Below are 23022 nucleotides of genomic sequence, written 5' to 3'. Positions count from 1 at the left end.
AGAATAAAGCTTGAGGTATCATGTTACCTGATTTCAAACTAAGCTGCATTAATAAAAGCAGTATGGTGCTAGCACGAAAACAGACACACAGATCAGTGGAACAGAATAGGGCACAGAAATGAGCCTAAACTTACACAGGCAATTAATTTATCACTAAAGAGGCAAGAAAATACAATGGGGAAAAGACAACCTTTACAATAGTATGGGGAAAACTGAACAGCCATACACAAAAGAATGGAACTGGACTACTCTCTCACACCATACACAAAAATAAATTCAAAATGGATTAAAGGCACATGGAAGACATGAACGCATAAAACTTCTAGAAGAAAACATAGGCCATACTCTCTTTGACACTGCTCTTAGTAATATTTTTTTGGATATGTTTCCTCAGGCAAGAGAAATAAAAGCAAAAATAAACAGGACTACATTAAACAGAAAATCTGCTTTTTGCATAGTGAAGGAAACTATCACCAAAAAAAAAAAAAAAATACCATGTACTGAACAGGAGAAGGTATTTGCAAAAAATATAATTGACAAAAAGTTAATATCCAAAATATACAAAGAGTTTATACAATTCAATGTGAAAAAAGCAAACAAACTGATTTAAAAATGGGCAGAGGATCTGAATAGGAATTTTTCCGAAGAACACACAGATAAACAACAGGCATGTAGAAAGATGCTAAAAGTCATTAATCATCCGGGAAATGCAAATCAAAACCACAATGAGATATCATCTCACAACTGTCAGGGTGGCTACTATCCAAAAGACCACAAATAATATGTGTTAGCCAGGATGTGGTGAAAAGAGAACTAACATGCACTATTGGTGGGAATGTAAGTTGTTGCAGGCACTATGGAAAACATTATGGAGATTACTCAAAAAATTAAAAAGATTCAACTATCATATGATGCAACCATTACACTCTGGGGTATTTATCCAAAGTAAACAAAAACACTAATTAGAAAGTTGTATGCACCCCTATGTTCATAGCAGCATTATTTACAATAACCACAGTATGGGAGCAACCCAAGTACTCATCAACAGATGAATGAATAAACAAGATGTGCTCACACACACACACACACACACACAGGAATATTCAGTTCAGTTCAGTCACTCAGTCACGTCCGATTCTTTGCGACCCCATGAATCGCAGCATGCCAGGCCTCCCTGTCCATCACCAACTCCCAGAGTTTACTCAAACTCATGCCCATCGAGTCGGTGATGCCATCCAGCCATCTCATCCTCTGTCGTCCCCGTCTCCTCCTGCCCCCAATCCCTCCCAGCATCAGGGTCTTTTCCAATGAGTCAACTCTTCACATGAGGTGGCCAAAGTATTGGAATTTCAGCTTCAGCATCAGTACTCAGCCACAAAAAGGAGTGAAATCTTGCCATGTGAAGCAAATGGATGACCTAGAGGGCATTATGCTAAGAATCATAAGTTAGAGAAAGACAAATACTGTATGTTTTCACCTACATGTGGAATCTTAGAAAAACCAAACAAATGAGCAAACCCAATAAAACAAAAACAGAGTTATAGATACAGAGAACAAACAGGTGGTTACAAAGAGGGATTGGGGGAAGAGAAGAAATAGGAGACAGAGATTAAGAGATACAAACTCCACTTGAAAAATAGATAAGTCACAGGTATGAAATGTACAGTGTGGAGAACACAGTAACTAAATAATATATTTGGTCACATATCATAACTAGACTTACCATGGTGATTATTTTGAAATGTATGGGAAAAATCACTATGCTGTTCAAAGTGTTAATATTGATCATTCAGTCATGTCCAACTCCTTGCAACACCATGGACTGTAGCCCATCAGGCTACTCTGTTCATGGGACTCTTCAGGCAAGAATACTGGAGTAGGTAGCCATTCCCTTCTCTATGTTGTTAAAAAAAGAACTAACAAAGTGTTGTAGGTCAGTTATACTTCCAACATTCAAACAAACTCGGAAACTGGTGAAAAGGTCAGAGTTGTGGTTACCGGAGGCCAGGGATGCAATAGGGAGTTGGATGAAGGCAGTCAAACAGTACTACAAAATACCAGGCACATGATGAATAAGTACTAAGGACGTAATGTACAATGTGATAAATATAATTAACATTTCTGTAAGTTACATGTGAAAGCTGTTAAGATAATAAATCCTGAGTTCTTATTACACAGTTTTTTGTTTGTCTTTAAATGTTGTTTCTCCATGAGATAATGGATATTCGCTAAGCTTATTGTAACAGTCATTTCATGACATATATAAGTTAAATCATTATGTTGTATACCTTAAGTTTATACAATACTGTATGTCTATTAAAACTCAATAAAACTGGAAAAAATTAATTAATTAAAAAGTTGTGCTGTGTTCAGTCATATCCTACTCTTTGAGACCCCATGGACTGCAGACGGCAAGACTCCTCTGTCCATGGAGTTTTCCAGGCAAGGATACTGGAGCTGGTTGCCATTTTCTACTCCAGGGGATCTTCCCAACCCAGGGATTGAACCCACATCTCCTGCATTGGCAGGAGGATTCTTTACCACTGAGCCACCTGGGAAGCCCAATTAAAAAGTAGAGACATATAAATATATATATATTGCAGTGTATTAAAATTAGGTAGTGTGATTCCTCTAGCTTTATTCTTTATTCAAAACTGCTTGGACTATTCTATTCTATTCCTTTCCCTTTCCACACCTACTTTAAAATATATTGGTCTAACATTTTGTGCCACAGACAGCAAATACTACCGGGTGAGTCGTGCCAGGACTCTCCTTATAAAGGACTCTGCTGTCCTTTGGGGAGGAGAGGCCTGTTTGTAGGCTTCCCTGGGGGCATACCTGGTAAGGAACCTGCCTTCCAATGCAGGAGATGTGAGAGACGCAGTTTCCATCCCTGGGTCGGAAGATCACCTGTAGAAGGAAATGGCAGCACGCTCCAGTATTCTTGCCTGGAGAATCCCAAGGACAAAGGAAGGTGGTGGGCTCCAGTCCCTGGGGCCGCAAGAGTTGGACACGGCTTAGCAGTTAAACCACCCCCACCACTAGGCAGGTCTGTGAGTCCTTTGATGTTGAAAACAGGTATCCCTTGGTATACAAGTCTTCCCCTCCAAAAGTCTGTGGCCTTTAAGGTAAATTTCCTCACATTTATATCCTGTTTGCACCAACAGCCAGCCAGCTATCTATCTATCTATCTATCCATCTGGGGTCATGCCAGCCTCAAAAACAAAGTATTGGTAAATATTTCCTTCCCTTTTGTTTTCTGGAAGAAATTATGTAAAACTGATACTAATTATTCTTTAAATTATATATATATATATATATAGTTGTCTAAGTCTACAAAAAAGATCTTCTTGACAATTTGATGAGAATTATGTTTAACTTATATATCAGTTTGTGGAGAATTAACATCTTTATTATGCTGAGCTTTCTAATCCATGAACATTGCTTCCCTCTAGAGCTATTTAAATCTTCTATATTTCTTTTGTCATAGTTCTATAGTTTTTAGCATACAGACACATTAATGGATTTTCAAGTGCAGAACTAGCCTTGCATAGCTGGAATAAAATCCACTTGGTCATTAGACATAGCTTTTTAAATACACTGCTGTATTTGCTATTATTTTGTTGAGGATTTTTGTGCCTGTGTTCATGAGGAAGCAGTTCACTTTTTTGTACAGTCTTCATCTGGCTTTGGTAGTAGGGTCATGCCAGTCTCAAAAACAAAGTATTGGTAAGTGTTTCCTTCTCTTTTGTTTTCTGGAAGAAATTATGTAAAACTGATCTTAATTATTCTTTAAATATTTGGTGGAATACTCCAGAGAAACCACTGGGGAGTGTGTTTTGCAGAAGCTTCCAAATAAAAGATTGATTTTTCTAATATTTACCAAAGAATTCAGATTATCTATTTCATCTTGAGTTTTGGGGATTGGCAGTGTTTGATGACTTGGTCTAGTTAACTCTCATTTGCCAATACCTATATCCTGGTTTGGAGAATGTACTTTGTAAGATGCCACTACTGACAGAAGCTGGAGGATGATTACACGGACCCCATCTGTATTATTTTCACAACTTATAGTGAAATAAGTGAAAAGTTGAATAAAAAGAAATACATATACTTTTAAGCAGAATTGTTAACAATTTGTTAAATTGCACAAATTAATTCAACTATTTATTACTAAGAAATTCTACCATGTGATTCTCAGTTTGTGGCTTATTTCTTTGATAGCATCCCTTTATGGTTGAAATGGCAAAAAAATAAAAGTAGCAAAATAAGTCAGTCTTCTCTGACCTTAATTTAGTAGGAAAAAAACCTCTAAAATCTGCTATCAGTACTACAATTGTGATAGGTAAGCTTTTTCAAATTGGAAGAAGTATTTTAGGATATGATGATATTTCAGTTGATAGGGATTTATTTTCATTATAAGCAGTATTACCGAGACTTAACAGACTGTGAATTTTTTAACGGAGAGATATTTAATTATGAGTCATCAACCTCTCTCCTACCTGCCTAAGCAGGAAATAAGCCCCCCCTCAACTTCTTCTCCAAGATTTTCTTTCTGGAAGTGCTCAAAGAAATGTTTTGATTGTGCTTAAAAACCAGTCTGTCAGCTGCAGTCACCATGTCACATTTATACTCATCTTTAGCTCTCCTTTTGGGTTTATGTAAGTTCACACTCCCTGACTGCAGAAGTTCTTGGAAAAGAGTCCCTGCTTCTAGTCACGAAAACTCCAGTGCCCCACGCTGCTGGACTCTAAAGGACTAGAAAGATGCTGTATGCAATGACGATGTAGGAATGCCTATGAGAACAAACCCTGCTCTCCAGGGCCCCTGGGGGCACAGGATCTACACAAATAGTTCCGTCAAATTCAGTTATCATCTCTTGTCTGAATACCACAAGGTTCTTCAAGGAATGAAGGAAATTAAATCTCTTTACAATCCCTGTTGTTGAGTTTAATTCTCTTTTAAAGGGTAATGGGCTCAAACGTTAAATAACCAGTTTCTCTAGCCTCTTGCTCTTAAAACATGTCTGTACCCTAACTAAAACTCTTCCCTCTTTTTCTAATTAGGAAAGGAAGATACTTCACAGATATGGACTGATATTTGTGGTAAGTAGCATTAGAGAAAAGTGTCAGCATCATCTTTGTACCATCTTAGCTAGGAAAAAGCTTCCTGTACCAAAAGGATACATGGGAAAAAGGGAAAATGTGAACAGCAACAAGCCAGATCTCCCAGACATTAAATACAGTAGTAACAGTTCTGGTAGAAAATTATCAGCAAATTGGCTTGTATGGTTTTATCAGAAGTGAGTATTCTGAGCCTAAGACTTAACCATTATTATGAGTCAGCAGCATTCTGGCTCTCCATCCAGTATTCATGAGATTAAAGACTCTCTGCATACTGTCACCCTGCTTATTTAACTTATATGCAGAGTACATCATGAGAAACGCTGGGCTGGATGAAGCACAAGCTGGAATCAAGATGGCCGGGAGAAATACCAATAACCTCAGATATGCAGATGACACCACCTTTATGGCAGAAAGTGAAGAGGAACTGAAGAGCCTCTTGATGAAAGTGAAAGAGGAGAGTGAAAAAGTTGGCTTAAAGCTCAACATTCAGAAAATTAAGATCATGGCATCTGGTCCCATCACCTCATGGGAAATAGATGGGGAAGCAGTGGAAACAGTGTCAGACTTTATTTTTGGGGGATCCAAAATCACCGCAGATGGTGACTGCAGCCATGAAATTAAAAGACGCTTACTCCTTGGAAGGAAAATTATGACCAACCTAGATAGCATATCAAAAAGCAGAGACATTACTTTGCCAACAAAGGTCTGTCTGGTCAAGGCATTGGTTTTTCCAGTGGTCATGTATGGATGTGAGAGTTGGACTGTGAAGAAAGCTGAGCGCCGAAAAATTGATGCTTTTGAACTATGGTGTTGGAGAAGACTCTTGAGAGTCCCTTGGACTGCAAGGAGATCCAACCAAGTCCATCCTAAGGGAAATCAGTCCCTTAGGACTGTTCATTGGAAGGACTGATGCTGAAGCTGAAACTCCAAAACTGTGGCCACCTGATGCAAAGAGCTGACTCATTGAAAAAGACCCTGATGCTGGGAGGGATTGGGGACAGGAGGAGAAGGGGATGACAGAGGGTGAGATGGCTAGATGGCTGGATGGCATCACCGACTCAGTGAAATGAGTTTGGGTAGACTCTGGGAGTTGGTGATGGACAGGGAGGCCTGGCGTGCTGTGATTCATGGGGTCACAAAGAGTCAGACACGACTGAGTGACTAAACTGAACTGAAAGACTCAGTATGCCTGATATTCAAATGTCATAAGGGAACGTCTGGAATTGTTAATTTAATGACCTATTATCCCTGTTCGGCAGAACTCATCAGGCAACTGATCATTCATCCTTTGGTCAGAAACTTACCCCTGATGCAATCAGCCACAGAAAAACCGTTTAGACAGCATTCTTAAATGTTCCAAGAACATAATAGATTCCTCTGTAATTGAAATCTTGATAGTAGATGGTCATGTTCAATGTCTCAAGTATTTTCAATAAATAGAATAAGACTGTTAAGCCCATCCTTTGCTGGCATAGGCTTTTGAGTCAGACAAACCAAAGTTTACCCTATGGGTGCCTCTTAACTAAAAATATAGGCCTGATATATTTTGCCATGTATTTTTTGTTTGCCATGAATATTTGTTTGTGTCTTCCGTAAAGTTCCTATGTTGAAATTCTAATCCCTAATGTGATGGTGTGAAGAGATACACCTTTGAAGAGTATTTAGTTCATGAGAGTCAAGCCCTCAAGAATGCAGTTAGTGCTCTTATAAAAAGAGAACTGGAATCTTGCTTCCTCACTCTTTGCTCTGCACCATGTAAAAATACAAGAAGAATACAGCCATCTACAAGCCAGTAAGTGGGCCCTCACTGACATAGGATCTGCCAATCCCATGATTTGTAACTGTGAGAAATAAATGTTTTTGTTTAAGCCGTTCAGTCTGCAGTATTTTGTTAGAGTAACCCATATTAAGACAACAGCTCACACATGACCAGCATTTGTGAATTAGTCAGTGAAAGATAAGTAGGTTGTTAATAACAAGCTACTAGTATGTGCTACATTTTTTAAAAGGATACCAAAGTTAAATCATAAAAACAGACCTTTTTGGAGCACTTATATCAACACAATTCAAAGCAATTGACATATATTAACTCACTCAATCTTCACAAGAAACTTATGAAGCAGTTATTATTATTATTAACACCACCTTGTAGATGATGAAACTGATAAACAAAGAGATCAAATAATTGGTCCACATAGCTGGCAATTGGCAGAGTCAGAATATGCTCTTGAGTTGTCTAACTGCAGACTTTGAGCTCATAACCAATGCACTAAGCCATCTTTCAAATAAATTTGGGAATGACTGCCAAGTAGATTTCTTCATTAGAACATATGAGATAAACTAATGAGAAAAATTATTGTGTTTAAATTTATTGAATCTATAAGATGAGAAATGGTTTATATTTATTATTCTGCATGTATTAGACCATAAAATCTTTGTGTTTTCATAAATCATTTCACAGGATATTCTACGGTTTTGCTTTAGGACATGCTGCTCAAGGTATAAACATTCATTCCATAAAAATCAGTCTCATTATCCCTCTAGAGTCAATTCCCATCTATGAAATTGCTTAAATTTGAAGGTGGAGAAATTTTATACATGGCACCAGTACTGGGCCTTTACAATGTCTTTCACACGAGGAATACATATGTCAGTTGACATGGAAACTAATAAGAGGTAAAATTCCAGGAAGCTACCATTGGCGGTCTAATTGTTTATTCACTTGTTTGTTTCAGAGACAAAGATTCTGTGATTTGATCAAAGAGAGTGTTCCAAGATCAGTGGGACTGGAATGAGTTCTATCATCACCAGAAAAGAACATAGGGAAGGGTCACAACATCTGTATCCCAGAAGACAAAGGTAACAATGCTGGGCTTTGGGAGAGAGAAGGAGAGAGTAAAGTTCCTTCAGAGTGACACATTTAAATGTGAGATTAATTTAAACTTTTATACCCAGTGTAGCAAGCTCTTAGTGACTGTCTAATTTAGGACAGTGGGACAGATACCTACTTGGTTCTTTCTGCCAATACTTATGAGTTCATGAAAAGCATAAAATGTACTGTAGTGAAGACTTGGATGGATGTGTAAATTTGTAAATGTGATCTCTGTTGCATGCAATCCTCAATTAGAATTTGTCACAGAGAATTAATCAGAATTTCTCATAGTTACCTTTAAGGAGTGCAGTGGAGAACTGCGGCACAGTGCTTCTGTATTCTCAAGGGTTCTGGAATGGCACACCCAAGTCTCACTTCAACTGGGGAGGAAACACAGATAATATGAACATAAAGAGGGAAGTGAATGATTAGGACAAGATAAAGGTAAAGAGGCCATAAAGAGGTCATGTGAGCAACAATATCAGTTTGACAGTATCTCAGACTTTTAATTTGTATTTTATTGATTGTTGTGAGGTTAACATTTCATCTCTGTATATTTTTAACTATTACAATATCTCTTAGTCATAATCCTTGTCATTTTTCTTTTCTTTTTCTTGTTTCCTTATGGGAATTTATCCTATTATTAAAAATAGAAAAAGTGAAAGTGAAGTTGCCCAGTTGTGTCTGACTCTTTGTGACCCCATGGACTGTAGCCTACCATGCTCCTCCGTCCATGGGATTTTCCAGGCAAGAGTACTGGAGTGGGGTGCCATTTCCTTCTCCAGGGGATCTTCCCAATCCAGGGATCAAACCTGGGTCTCCTGCATTATAGGCAGATGCTTTAACCTCTGAGCCACCAGGGAAGTCAAAGATAAGATTAATTCTTAGTGCTAAATATTCTATAGATCTTCCCATGAAATATCACTTATTCCTAAATTTTGTCAATGACATCTTTTATCATCTATTATTAAGCACTAAATAGAAAGCTAAAGGGTGTACCTCCCAGACTGCATTGTAGTCGTGAATACCCAGATAACTAATTTTGATGTAATAAAATATACTTGTAAACTACTGCGTATAAAATAAATAAGCTACAAGGATATATTGTATAGCACAGGATATATAGCCAATATTTTATAACTAAAAATGGAATATAATCTGTGAATCACAATATTGTACACCTGAAACCTATAATACTATATGTCAATCATACTGCAATAAAAATGTATAAAAAATAATAATGCTATTTCGAACTCTTGAGGTATACACACAAGAGGCATAGTTTCAGAATATAATCTTGTGTTTAACTATCTTTAGTCTCCTTTTCATGATCTCTTGCTCCTCCAGGAAATGCTTTCCCTCAATCACTGAACTCAGTAAAGTTTTTATTTTCTCATGTTGAAGGGAAACCCAAGGGAATAAAGCAAATTCAGAGTGACAAACTATAGATCTTCTTTCTCATTGATCAAAATTGTGGCAACATTTGTGACAATTTTTTTCAGTTGTTAAGATTGCTAGGTTGTTATTTGGTATAAAATATGCAGCTAAAACCAAGCAGTATTTTTAAAGCTGGAAAATACTGATATGAGGCTAACATAATTCCTAATATTAGCATGGTTTTCATTAATGTTGCAAAATAAACCATATATATATTCATTAAGAAAATATATATATTTTATCACTTTTAACATCTGTATAAAAATTAAATTGATCTTTATGACCATGTGACTTCACTGAAGTCAGAGAAACTCTTATATCACATTATTCTCTCAAACAGCAATACATTATACTGTAGATGCTAAGCTTAATAAATATTTGTAGATTGAATAAATTAATGAATGATCAAAGTTAAATCCTTGAGTCAAATGAACAATTTTTTTCTTTTACATCTTCTACATTGACATAAGGTTTTTAATATTTATGTTTCTTTCTGAAAACTTAATTTCAACTGTAGCTTTCATACGTGAATTTCTCATATCTCTATATAGTCATTTTCAAAAGTTCATACTCTATTGGAATTTTGTTTACTTAGTTCAGTTCAGTATCTTTCAGTCTCTAAAAGTACACTTTTATTGCTATAAGACTGAACAAATCAAGTTCTCAACTCCTTATGTAGACTGCTCATCTTAAATCCTTAGATTACATTTAACACTTATAAGTTTAAATTATTAACATTACTTTGAATATGTAAAAGTTTTTTTGACTAACAGCTCGGACAGAGTCCATCCACCCATCTACAACACAGCATGCAGAAAGTGAAACTGCTTTAACAAGGGGCCGTCTCTTCAGACCGATCCTTCCTGTCCCTCATAAGATATGCTAAACAACTAGATTCAGAATAACACATAATCTACCAGAATAAGGCTCATGTGCTCATGCTCACTCAGGCATGCCTGACTGCAAGCCCAGGGACTCCAGCCCACCAGGTTCCTCTGTCCATGGGATTCCTCAGGCAAGAATACATTTCCTTCTCCAGAAAATAAAGTTAAATTAGATTTTTAATAAAAGAAAAAAATTCTATGGATTAATGACAAATATACAAAACTTTATATTTCTATTTTCATCATAGCACGTCACACATAATCAATTACAGGAAATGAAAGATCATTAGAAGGTACTGTACTATACTGAAATATATTTTAAACTTCCTATTATTAAACTATTAGATACATTTTAAGTATAAACAAACATATGAATGACAGATAATAGCACAGCCAGATAGAGATAGAAGTATAATTAAGAAATAATTTATGATAAAGATGATACTTCAAATCAATGAATAAAAAATTTTAAACAACGCATTGAGAACTCACTAATCAGAATTAAAGAAATCAAATCATTTTCTTATTTCATAACATACAATGATTTTTAGGAGTTCTGCTTCAGACCAAGGTAGAGTAACAAACAATTAGCCCCTTCACCATTAACAGTGAGAAAACTGGACAAAAATACATTAAACAATTGAGAGATAGGAAACAAATCAGTGAGACTTACATTGCCCTGGACTTCTGTCTGGAAGCACAGTCCACATCTAAGTTCACGGAGAAGATTTCAAAGAAAACACAATGATTTCACTGAGTTAAAGAGTGAAAAGCTGGATTGAGGGAAGTTTAGGTGGCTGGAAATTACAAAGTAATAGTCTATAGATGGAGAACTATACAGAAAAAGAGCACCAGAAGTATAGACAGTGATACATTTAATTCTTTGGCTGAGTATGTGACTATTTTATATATTAAAGACTTTGAAACACTGTTGGACAAAGTTTTAAAACATCTAAAGAAATGGAAAGATAAGATGATGTTTCTGCAGATTTCAAATTGTTGAGATAATCCTACATAAATGAAATAAAGTTTTAATACAATTTCAACAAACAAGCAGGCGTTTTGCAATAATTAGTAAGTTAATTCTAAAATTATATAGAAATACAAAAGACCACGAATAGTTTCTAAAAAGAACAAAGTTGAAGAACATGCATTACTTGACTTCAAGACATATAATAAAGCTGAAGAAATCAAGACAATTTGTCAAAAATCAATTAACCATACATGTGTCGGTCTATTTTGCTCCTTTGATCCATGCCTTGATCTCTATACAGACAAAGGTATTTTAATGGGGAAAAAAATGTAAAATTTTTAATAAATGATGTTAGAACAACTAGATATAAATATGGAAAAACATAAACCTAGAGCACACAAAAAATTTAGTTCAAAGAGGATTATATATATAACCATTAGACCTAAAAATATAAGACAACTATTAAAAAGCATAGGACAAAATGTTTGTGATTCTGGATTAGGCAAAGATGGGAGGGAAGCATCATTCATCTTAGAAAAATCAGCATTTTAGATTTCATTAAAATTAAAAACTTCTGCTCTATAAATGACAGAGTTAAGAAAACAGAAAAAAAAAACAATCCAGAGACTGAGAAAAAATGTCCTCAATATATATACCTGAAAACTCAATTCTAAGATCAACATATAAAGAACTTTTACAACTAAATATTTAGAAGACAAAAGCACCTCCCTACCAAAATAGGCAAAGGACTTAATTAACTATCTTAAAAGACATACTCATGACCAACTACTACATGAAAAATGTTCAGTGTGATTACTGATCAGACATTCCGGAGTGCAAAGTCAAGTGGGCCATAGGAAGCCTCACTATGAAGAAAGCTAGTGGAGGTGATGGAATTCCAGCTGAGCTATTTCAAATCCTAAAAGATGATACTGTAAAAGTGAAGTGAAAGTGAAAGTTGTTCAGTCGTGTCTGACTCTTTGCGACCCCATGGACTATACAGTTCAGGGAATTCTCCAGGCCAGAATACAGGAGTGGGTAGCCTTTCCCTTCTCCAGGGGATCTTCCCAACCCAGGGATTAAACCCAGGTCTCCCACATTGCAGGCGGATTCTTCACCAGCTGAGCCACAAGGGAAGCACTGCACAAATATGCCAGCAGAATTAGAAAACTCAGCAGTGGCCACAGGCCTGGAAAAGGTCAGCTTTCATTCCAATCGCAAAGGGTGTGTTAGTCACTCAGTCGTGTCCAACCCTTTGTGACCCCATGGACTGTAGCCCACCAGGCTCCTCTGTCCATGGGATTTTCCAGGCAAGAATACTGGAGTGGGTTGCCATTTCCTTCAAAGAATGTTCAAACTACCACACAACTGCACTTATCTCACACGCTAGCAAAATCATGTTCAAAATTCTCCAAGTGAAGCTTCAACAGTACATGAACCAAGAATTTCCAGAGGTTCAAGGTGGTTTAGAAAAGGCAGAGAAACCAGAGAACAAATTGCAAACATCCGTTGGATCATGGATAAAGCAAGAGATTTCCAGAAAAACATCTCAGTTCAGTTCAGTTGCTCAGTTATATCTGACTGTTTGCAATCCCATGGACTGCAGCATGCCAGACTTCCCTGTCCATCACCAACTCCTTGAGCTTGTTCAAACTCATGTCCATCAAGTTAATGAGCCATCCAACCATCTCATCCTCTGTCATCCCCTTCCAGCCTTCACTCTTTCCCAGTATCAGGGTCTTTTCCAATGAGTCAGTTCTTCACATCAGGTGACCCAAGTATTAGAGCTTCAACTTCAGCATCAGTCCTTCCAATGAATATTCATGACTGATTTCCTTTAAGATTCACTGATTTCTATGATGGCGGAGGAATAGGATGGGGAGACCACTTTCTCCCCAAGAAATTCATCGAAAGATCATTTGAATACTGAGCAAATTCCACAAAACAACTTCTGAACGCTGGCGGAGGACACCAGGCACCAGAAAGGCAGCCCATTGTCTTCAAAAGCAGGTAGGACAAAATGTAAAAAGAGAGACAAGAGAGTTAGGGATGGAGACCTGTCCGGGGAGGGAGTTGTGAAGGAGGAGAAGTTTCCAAACACCAGAAGACCCTCTCACCATCAGGTCTGTGGGGAGTTTTGGAATCTCAGAGGGCAACATAACTGGGAGGAAAAAATAAATAAATAAAAGCCACAGATTACGCGCCTCACCACAACTCCCAGCAGAGAAGTAGCCCAGACGCTCACGTCTGCCATCAGCAAGCAGGGGCTGAACAGGGAGGCGCGGGTTGCATTGCTCAGGGTAAGGACCAGGCCTGAATGCCCTGAGGGCAATCTGAGGGAGCTAACGTGAGACAGCAACCCAAACTGTGGACTAGCCAGAGAGAAAAAAAGAGAGAGAGAGAACTTTCCTGCAAAAAGCTCTAACCTAAGGCACTGCCGGGCTGCTCACAGAACAAAGGAGTGAGCGAATACCAGAGGAGAGCTAGCAGGCTGTGGACTGGCCCATCCCTTACCAGAGGCAGAGAGGCAGGCGGGCGGCAGCCAGAGCGAGCGAGGGGCAATCTTGGCCCCAGAGATGGCATCCTCTACCAAACTGTGAGCAGGCTCCCAGTTGCTAACCAAGTCTTCCTGGGATCCTGGACAGTTGACAACCGCCAGGAGGGTCACAGCCAGAGATCAGTTCCCCAGAGGAGACACACGGCACACCTGAGACGGCGCTCCCGCTGTGCACCCAGGAAACCGAGCGGCTGGGACGGGGAGGTGATAGGAGGCACGGCCCCACCTGGGGAGAGTGCGCGCGCCAAGCACCTGGTTGCCTGAGCTGCTCAGACCTGGGACGGGCACAAAACGCAGGCCCAACGGAGTCTGTGCCTTTGTGGAGTACCCGAGAACCTGAACCTGAGCAGCTTAGACCTGGGAAGTGACACAACCCAGGGCCCACTTCTGAGAGTTCTCCTGCAGAGCAACCTGGACCCTGAGCAGTGTGGATGGGAAAGCACACACGCCGTGAGCGGGGGCAAACCCAGTGTGGCCCGGGCACTGGGAGCACTCCCCACACACCAGTGATACTTGTTTCTAGTGTTCCTCCCTCCCCACGGCACGACCGAACTACTGAGCCTACATAAGTGACCACCTTTGCCCCCTGTGTCAGGGCGGAAATTAGACACTGAGGAGACTTGCAAACAGAAGCCAAAATAAACAGAGGGAACCTCTTTGGACGTGACAGGTGCAACAGATTAAAACCCTGTAGTTAGCACCAACTACATCGGAAGGGGCCTACAGACCTCGAGAAGAAGCATAAGCTGGAACAAGGAGCTACCTGAAACTGAACTGACCCCACACTGCCCGCAACAGGTCCATAGAAATTCCTAGATATATTTTACTACTATCATTTTTTAATTTAAAACAATTTTAAGCCCTTTATTACTCCTTTAATTTTCATTTTTATAACCTACTATTACCTTGGAGGAAAAAAACCCTATTTTGAAAGCAAATTTCAAATATGTTTTTTATAATTTTTGTGACTTTGTTTTGTTTTTTTTTAATATTGTATTTTTGAGAGTCTAACCTCTACACTAGATTTTTAATCTTTGGTTTTTGGTATTTGTCATCAACTTTGTACCTTGAAGGATCCAATCTTCAGTACCCATTTTTACTTAGGAGTGTGATTACTGGCTTGATTGCCCACTCCCCCTTTTGACTCTCCTTTTTCTCCCCCAGGTCACCTCTATCTCCTCCCTCCCCCTTCTCTTCTCTACTTAACTCTGTGAACCTCTCTGGGTGTCCCTCACTGTGGAGAATCTTTTCTCCATTAACCTAGATGTTTTATCATTGGTGCAGTATGGATGGAGAAGCCTTGAGGCTACAGTAAGAATAAGACTGAAAATGAGAGGCAGGAGGTTTAAATCCAAAATTTGAGACCACCAGAAAACTCCTGATTCCAAGCAACATTAATCGACAAGAGCTCATCCAAAAGCCTCCATACCTACACTGAAACCAAGCTCCACCCAAGAGCCAACAAGTTCCAGAGCAAGACCACCAGGCTGATTCTCCAGCAATGCAGAACACAGCCCTGATCATTAATATATAGGCTGCTCAAAGTCACACCAAACCCACAGACACCTCAAAACTCACTACTGAACACTTCATTACACTCCAGAGAGAAGAGATCCAGCTCCACCCACCAGAACACCGATGCAAGCTTCCCTAACCAGGAAACCTTGACAAGCCACTTGTCCAACCACACCCACAGGGAGGAACCTCCACAATAAAGACAAACCACAAACTTCTAGCCTACAGAAAGGCCACCTCAAATACAGCAATCTAAACAAGGTGAAAAGGCAGAGAAACATTCAGCAGGTAAAGGAACAAGATAAATGCCCAGCAAACCAAACAAAAGAGGAGGAGATAGGGAGTCTACCTGAAAAAGAATTCAGAATAATGATAATAAAAATGATCCAAAATCTTGAAAACAAATGAAGCTAAAGATAAACAGTCTGAAGACAAGGATTGAGAAGATGAAAGAAATGTTTAATAAGGACCTAGAAGAAATAAAAAAGAGTCAATAAATAATGAATAATGCAATAACTAGATCAAACCCACTCTGGAAGGAACCAACAGTAGAATAACAGAGGCAGAATATAGGATAAATGAGGTGGAAGATAGAATGGTGGAAATAAATGAAGCAGAGAGGAAAAAATAATTAGAAGAAATGAGGACAACCTCAGAGACCTCTGGGACAATGTCAAATGCCCCAACATTCAAATCATAGGAGTCCCAGAAGAAGACAAAAAGAAAGGCCATGTGAAAATACTTGAGGAGATAATAGATGAAAACTTGCCTAAAATGGGGAAGGAAATAGCCACCCAAGCCCAAGAAACCCAGAGAGTCCTAAACAGGATAAACCCAAGGCAAAATACCCAAGACACGTATTAATCAAATTAACAAAGATCAAACACAAAGAACAAATATTAAAAGTAGCAAGGGAAAAACAACAAATAACACACAAGGGGATTCCCATAAGGATAACAGCTGATCTTTCAATAGAAACTCTTCAGGCCAGAAGGGAATGGCTGAAAATACTTAAAGTGATGAAAGAGAAGAACCTACAACCCAGATTACTGTAGCCAGCAAAGATCTCATTAAAATATGAAGGAGAAATCAAAAGCTTTAGAGACAAGCAAAAGCTGAGAGAATTCAGCACCACCAAACCAGCTCTCCAACAAATGCTAAAGGATCTTCTCTAGACAGGAAACACAGAAAGGTTGTATAAACTCAAACCCCAAACAACAAAGTAAATGGCAATGGGATCATACTTATCAATAATTACCAAAATGTAAGTGGGTTGAATGCCCCAACCAAAAGACAAAGACTGGCTGAATGGACCAAAACAAGACCACTTTATATGCTGCCTACAAAAGACCCTCCTCAAAAGAAGGGACACATACAGACTGAAAGTGGAGGGATGGAAAAAGATATTTCAAACAAATGGAGACCAAAAGAAAGCAGGAGCACAATACTCATATCAGATAAAAAAGACTGAAATAAAGGCTGTGAAAAGAGACAAAGAAGGACACTACATAATGATCAAAGGATCAATCCAAGAAGAAGATATAATAATTATAAATATATATGCACCCAACATAGGAGCAGCACAATATGTAAGGCAAATGCTAACAAGTATGAAAGGGGAAATTAACAATAACACAATAATAGTGGGAGACTTTAATACCCCACTCACACCTATGCATAGATCAACTAAACAGAAAATTAACAAGGTAACACAAACTTTAAATGATACAATGAACCAGTTAGACCTAATTGATATCTATAGGACATTTCACCCCAAAACAATCAATTTCACCTCTTTCTCAAGTGCACATGGAACCTTCTCCAGGATAGATCACATTCTTGGGCCAAAAATCTAGCCTTGATATATTCAAAAAAATAGAAATCATTCCAAGCATCTTTTCTGATCACAATGTGGTAAGATTAGATGTCAACTACAGGAGAAAAACTATTAAAAATTCCAACATATGGAGGCTAAACAACACACTTCTGAATAACCAACAAATCACAGAAGAAATAAAAAAAAAGAAATCAAAATATGCATAGAAATGAATAAAAATGAAAATACAACAACCCCAAACCTATGGGACTCAGTAAAAGTAGTGCTAGGGGGAAGGTTCATAGCAATGCAAGTTTACCTCAAGAAACAAGACAAAAATCAAATAAATAACCTAACGCTACACCTAAAGTGACTAGAAAAGGAAGAAATGAAGAATCCCAGGGTTAGTAGAAGGAAAGAAAACATAAAAATTAGGGCAGAAATAAATGGAAAAGAAACAAAGGAGACCATAGCAAAAATCAACAAAGCTAAAAGCTAGTTCTTTGAGAAGATAAATAAAATTGACAAACCATTAGCTAGACTCATCAAGGAAAAAAAGGGAGAAGAATCAAATCAACAAAATTAGAAATGAAATGGAGAAATCACAACAGACAACACAGAAATACAAAGGGTCATAAAAGACTACTATCAGCAACTATATGCCAATAAAATGAACAACTTGGAAAAAATGGACAAATTCTTAGAAAAGTATAACTTTCCAAAACTGAACCAGGAAGAAATAGAAAAATTTAACAGACCCATTACAAGCACAGAAATCAAAACTGTAATCAAAAATCTTCCAGTAAATAAAAGTCCAGGACCAGACGGCTTCACAGCTGAATTCTACCAAAAATCTAGAGAAGAGCTAACACCTATCCTACTCAAACTCTTCCAGGAAATTGCAGAGGAAGGCAAACTTCCAAACTCATTCTATGAGGCCACCATCACCTTAATTCCAAAACCAAACAAAGATGCCACATAAAGAGAAAACTACAGGACAATGTCACTGATGAACATACATGCAAAAATCCTTAACAAAAGTCTAGCAAACAGAATCCAAAAACATATTAAAAAGATCCTATATCATGACCAAGTGGGCTTTATCCCAGGAATGCAAGGATTATTTAATATCTGCAAATCAATCAATGTAATACACCACATTAACAAATTGACAGATAAAACCCATATCTCAATAGATGCAGAGAAAGCCTTTGAAAAAATTCAACCTCCATTTATGATAAAAAAAAAAAACCTCCAGAAAGCAGGCATAGAAGGAACATACCTCAACATAATAAAATCTATATATGACAAACCCACAGCAAACATTATCTTCAATGGTGAAAAACTGAAAGCATTTCCCTTAGCCAGGACCAAGACAAGGGTGCCCACTCTCACCACTACTATTTAACATAGTTTTGAAAGTTTTAGCCACAGCAATCAAAGAAGAAAAAGAAATAAAAGGAATCCAGATAGGAAAAGAAGAAACAAAACTCTCACTGTTTGCAGATGACATGGTCCTCTACATAGAAAACCCTAAAGATTCCACCAGAAAATTACTAGAGCTAATCAATGAATATAGTAAATTTGCAGGATATAAAATTAACACAGAGAAATCCCTTGCATTCTTATACACTAACAATGAGAAAACAGAAAGAGAAATTAAGGAAACAATTCCATTCACCATTGCAACAAATACAATAAAAGAATAAAAGATTAGGAATAAATCTACCTAAAGAAACAAAAGCCCTATACATAGAAAACTATAAAACAGTGATGAAAGAAATCAAAGAAGACACAAATACATGGGAAAATATACTATGTTCACGGATTGGAAGAATCAATATAGTGAAAATGAGTATACTACCCAAAGCAATCTATAGACTCAATGCAATCCTATCAAGCTACCAACGGTATTTTTCAGGGAACTAGAACAAATAATTTCACAACTTGTATGGAAATATAAAAAACCTTGAATAGCCAAAGCAATCTTGAGAAAGAAGAATGGAGCTGAAGGAATCAACCTGCCTGACTTCGGACTATATTGCAAAGCAACAGTCATCAAGACAGTATGGTATTGGCAGAAAGACAGAAATATAGATCAATGGAACAGAATAGAAAGCCCAGAGATAAATCCACATTCCTATGGACACCTTATCTTCGACAAAGGAGGCAAGAATATACAAGGAGAAAAGACAATCTCTTTAACAAGTGGTGCTGGGAAAACTGGTCAACCAGGTGGTCATTCATTCATAGACGAATGAACTAGAACACTTTTTAACACCATACACAAAAATAAATGCAAAATGGACTGAAGATCTAAATGTAAGATGAGAAACTATAAAACTCCTTGAGGAAACATACGCAAAACACTCTCTGACATAAATCACAGCAAGATCCTCTATGACCCAAATTCCAGAGTAACGGAAATAAAAGCAAAAATAAACCAATGGGACCTAATTAAACTTAGAAGCTTTTGCACAACAAAGGAAACTATCAGTTCACTTCAGTTCAGTTCAGTCGCTCAGTCATGTCTGATTTCTGCGACCCCGTGAATTGCAGCACGCCAGGCCTCCCTGTCCATCACCAACTCCTGGGGTCTACACAAACACATGCCCATTGAGTCGGTGATGCCATCCAGCCATCTCATCCTCTGTCGTCCCCTTCTCCTCCTGTCCCCAATCCCTCCCAGCATCAGGCTCTTTTCCAATGAGTCAACTCTTCGCATGAGGTGGCCAAAGTACTGGAGTTTCAGCTTCAGCATCAGTCCTTCCAATGAACACCCAGGACTGATCTTTAGGATGGACTGGTTGGATCTCCTTGCAGTCTAAGGGACTCTCAAGAGTCTTCTCCAACACCACAGTTCAAAAGCATCAATTTTTCGGTACTCAGCTTTCTTCACAGTCCAACTCTCACATCCATACCTGACAACTGGAAAAACCAATGCCTTGACTAGACGGACCTTTGTTGGCAAAGTAGTGTTTCTGCTTTTTAATATGTTATCTAGGTTGGTCATAATTTTCCTTGCAAGGAGTAAGTGTCTTTTAATTTCATGGCTGCAGTCACCATCCGCAGTGATTTTGGAGCCCAAAAAAACAAAATCTGACACTGTTTCCACTGTCTCCCCATCTATTTCCCATGAGGTGATGGGACCAGATGCCATGATCTTAGTTTTTTGAATGTTAAACTGTAAGCCAACTTTTTCCACTGTCATCTTTCACTTTCATCAAGAGGCTTATTAGTTCCTCTTCACTTTCTGCCATAAGGTGGTGTCATCTGCATATCTGAGGTGATTGATATTTCTCCTGGCAATCTTGATTCCAGCTTGTGCTTCCTCCAGCCCAGCGTTTCTCATGATGTATTCTGCATAGAAGTTAAATAAGCAGGGTGACAATATACAGCCTTGACATACTCCTTTTCCTATTTGGAACCAGTGTGTTGTTCCATGTCCAGTTCTAACTGTTGCTTCTTGACCTGCATACAGGTTTCTCAAGAGGCAGGTCAGGTGGTCTGGTATTCCCATCTCTTTCAGAATTTTCCACAGTTTATTGTGATCCACACGGTCAAAGGCTTTGGCATAGTCAATAAAGCAGTAATAAATGTTTTTCTGAAACTCTCTTGCTTTTTCGATGATCCAGCAGATATTGGCAATTTGATCTCTGGTTCCTCTGCCTTCTCTAAAACCAGCTTGAACATCTGGAAGTTCATGATTCACGTATTGCTGAAGTCTGGCTTGGAGAATTTTGAGCATTACTTTACTAGCATGTGAGATGAGTGCAATTGTGCAGTAGTTTGAGCATTCTTTGGCATTGCCTTTCTTTGGGATTGGAATGAAAACTGACCTTTTCCAGTCCTGTAGCCACTGCTGAGTTTTCCAAATTTGCTGGCATATTTAGTGCAGCACTTTCACAGCATCATCTTTCAGGATTTGAAATAGCTTGACTGGAATTCCATCATATCCACTAGCTTTGTTTGTAGTGATGCTTTCTAAGGCCCATTTGACTTCACATTCCAGGATGTCTGGCTCTGGGTGAGTGCTCACACCATAGTGATTATCTCGGTCATGAATATCTTTTTTGTACAGTTCTTCTGTGTATTCTTGCCACCTCTTCTTAATATCTTCTGCTTCTGTTAGGTCCATACCATTTCTTTCCTTTATCAAACCCATCTTTGCATGAAATGTTCCCTTGGTATCTCTAATTTTCTTGAAGAGATCTCTAGTCTTTCCCATTCTGTTGTTTTCCTCTATTTCTTTGCATTGATCACTGAGGAAGGCTTTCTTATATCTCCTGGCTATTCTTTGGAACTCTGCATTCAAATGGGAATATCTTTCCTTTTCTCCTTTGCTTTTCACTTCTCTTTGTTTCACAGCTATTTTTAAGGCCTCCTCAGGCAACCATTTTGCCTTTTTGCATTTCTTTTCCATGGGGATGGTCTTGATCCCTGTATCCTGTACAATGTCATGAACCTCCGTCCATAGTTCATCAGGCTCTCTGTCTATCAGATCTAGCCCCTTAAATCTATTTCTCACTTCCACTGTATTGTCATAAGGAATTTGATTTAGGTCTTACCTGAATGGTCTAGTGGTTTTCCCTACTTTCTTCAATTGAAGTCAGAATTTGGCAATAAGGAATGTAAAATAATTTCACCAGTTCAAAGCTTTGTGGCAACATTTTTATAAAGGTGTACACTTTCAGTTCAGTTCAGTCGCTCAGTCCTGTCCGACTCTTTGCAACCCCATGGACTGCAGCACGCCAGGCCTCCCTACACACATTACATTCAACTTATTAATTCCATTCATAGCTATTTACCCAGTTGAAATTGAAATGTCATATGTTCACATAAAAACTTGTATGTGAAGATTCTTAGCAACTTCATTCAAAATAGTTAAAAACAGGAAGAATACAAAAAGTCCACCAGTAGATAAGCACGTAAACAAATTTTGGTATATCCATATAATGCAAATACATCTCAACAAAACAATGAACCACTGATAAATACTAAAAAATATTTAGCTAGATAATTTCATACTAACAAAAGATTCAGACACAAAGAGTACATTTTATATGATTTTATGCAGGACAAATCTTATTACAATGACAGGAAGTATCAGTGATTGCCTCTGGCCAAGGGAGAAGAGAATTTGTGTTTAAAAGGAGGGATTGATAAGAAAAAAAACCCCAAAACTTGGAAATAGGCAAATGTATGATTGCATGTCCTTTTAATGTCCTGCTAGATCCTTTTGTAACAGGTTTGTCTAATAAGGATTACCTAACCCCTAGGGGCATGTACATTTGATTATAGTATTTTGCAATTCTGTAAGGACAGGTGTTGGTGAGTATAAAACTGACAGACAGTGAAGCAGATGATTCTGTTTCTATAGCAATGCAGATAAATTTTGTCCTGTAGAGAGGCAAATTATTTTCATGCCATAGAAAACCTTACATGTCCTACATTCTTATATGTAATTTATGAATCTTAATCTAGCATTCGTTCTTTCCATGGCTATAAATAATTCTATCTACCTTATAGGTTTTTTTAATCAGCTTTACCATTTGTTGATTCCATTAATAATGAGTTAAACACATTTTCCATATATATCATTCTTTAAAAACAGGCTTCTCCAAAGATTCCTATTGGTTAAAACATTCAAATTACCATCTCATTACTGCTGCCCATTATTGTAAATGTACTTACACTGTCTCTGAACCTATTTAAGCACTGACACTTAGCTCCTGCCATTCTGGATCCCATCACCCCTAATATATCTCACTGGCAGCATCTCCTGTGGTCATCAGTAATGACTGACTAGAAGACAGTCACTACTAGGCTTTCTAAGGACACC

The 23022-nt window shown here is 38.1% G+C and overlaps 1 non-coding gene across 1 annotated transcript; it reads right to left on the bottom strand.

The window, feature by feature from the left end:
* Positions 1-8789: 8789 nt before the first annotated feature.
* TRNAY-AUA lies at positions 8790-8861 on the bottom strand. The gene has a single exon. It is a non-coding gene; the product is annotated as a tRNA-Tyr (tRNA).
* Positions 8862-23022: the final 14161 nt, after the last annotated feature.

Source organism: Cervus canadensis, chromosome 33 (assembly GCF_019320065.1).
Source record: "Cervus canadensis isolate Bull #8, Minnesota chromosome 33, ASM1932006v1, whole genome shotgun sequence".
Classification (NCBI taxonomy): Eukaryota; Metazoa; Chordata; class Mammalia; order Artiodactyla; family Cervidae; genus Cervus; species Cervus canadensis.
Note: the sequence above shows the minus strand (reverse complement) of the source record. Positions and strands in the feature narration are given on the sequence as shown.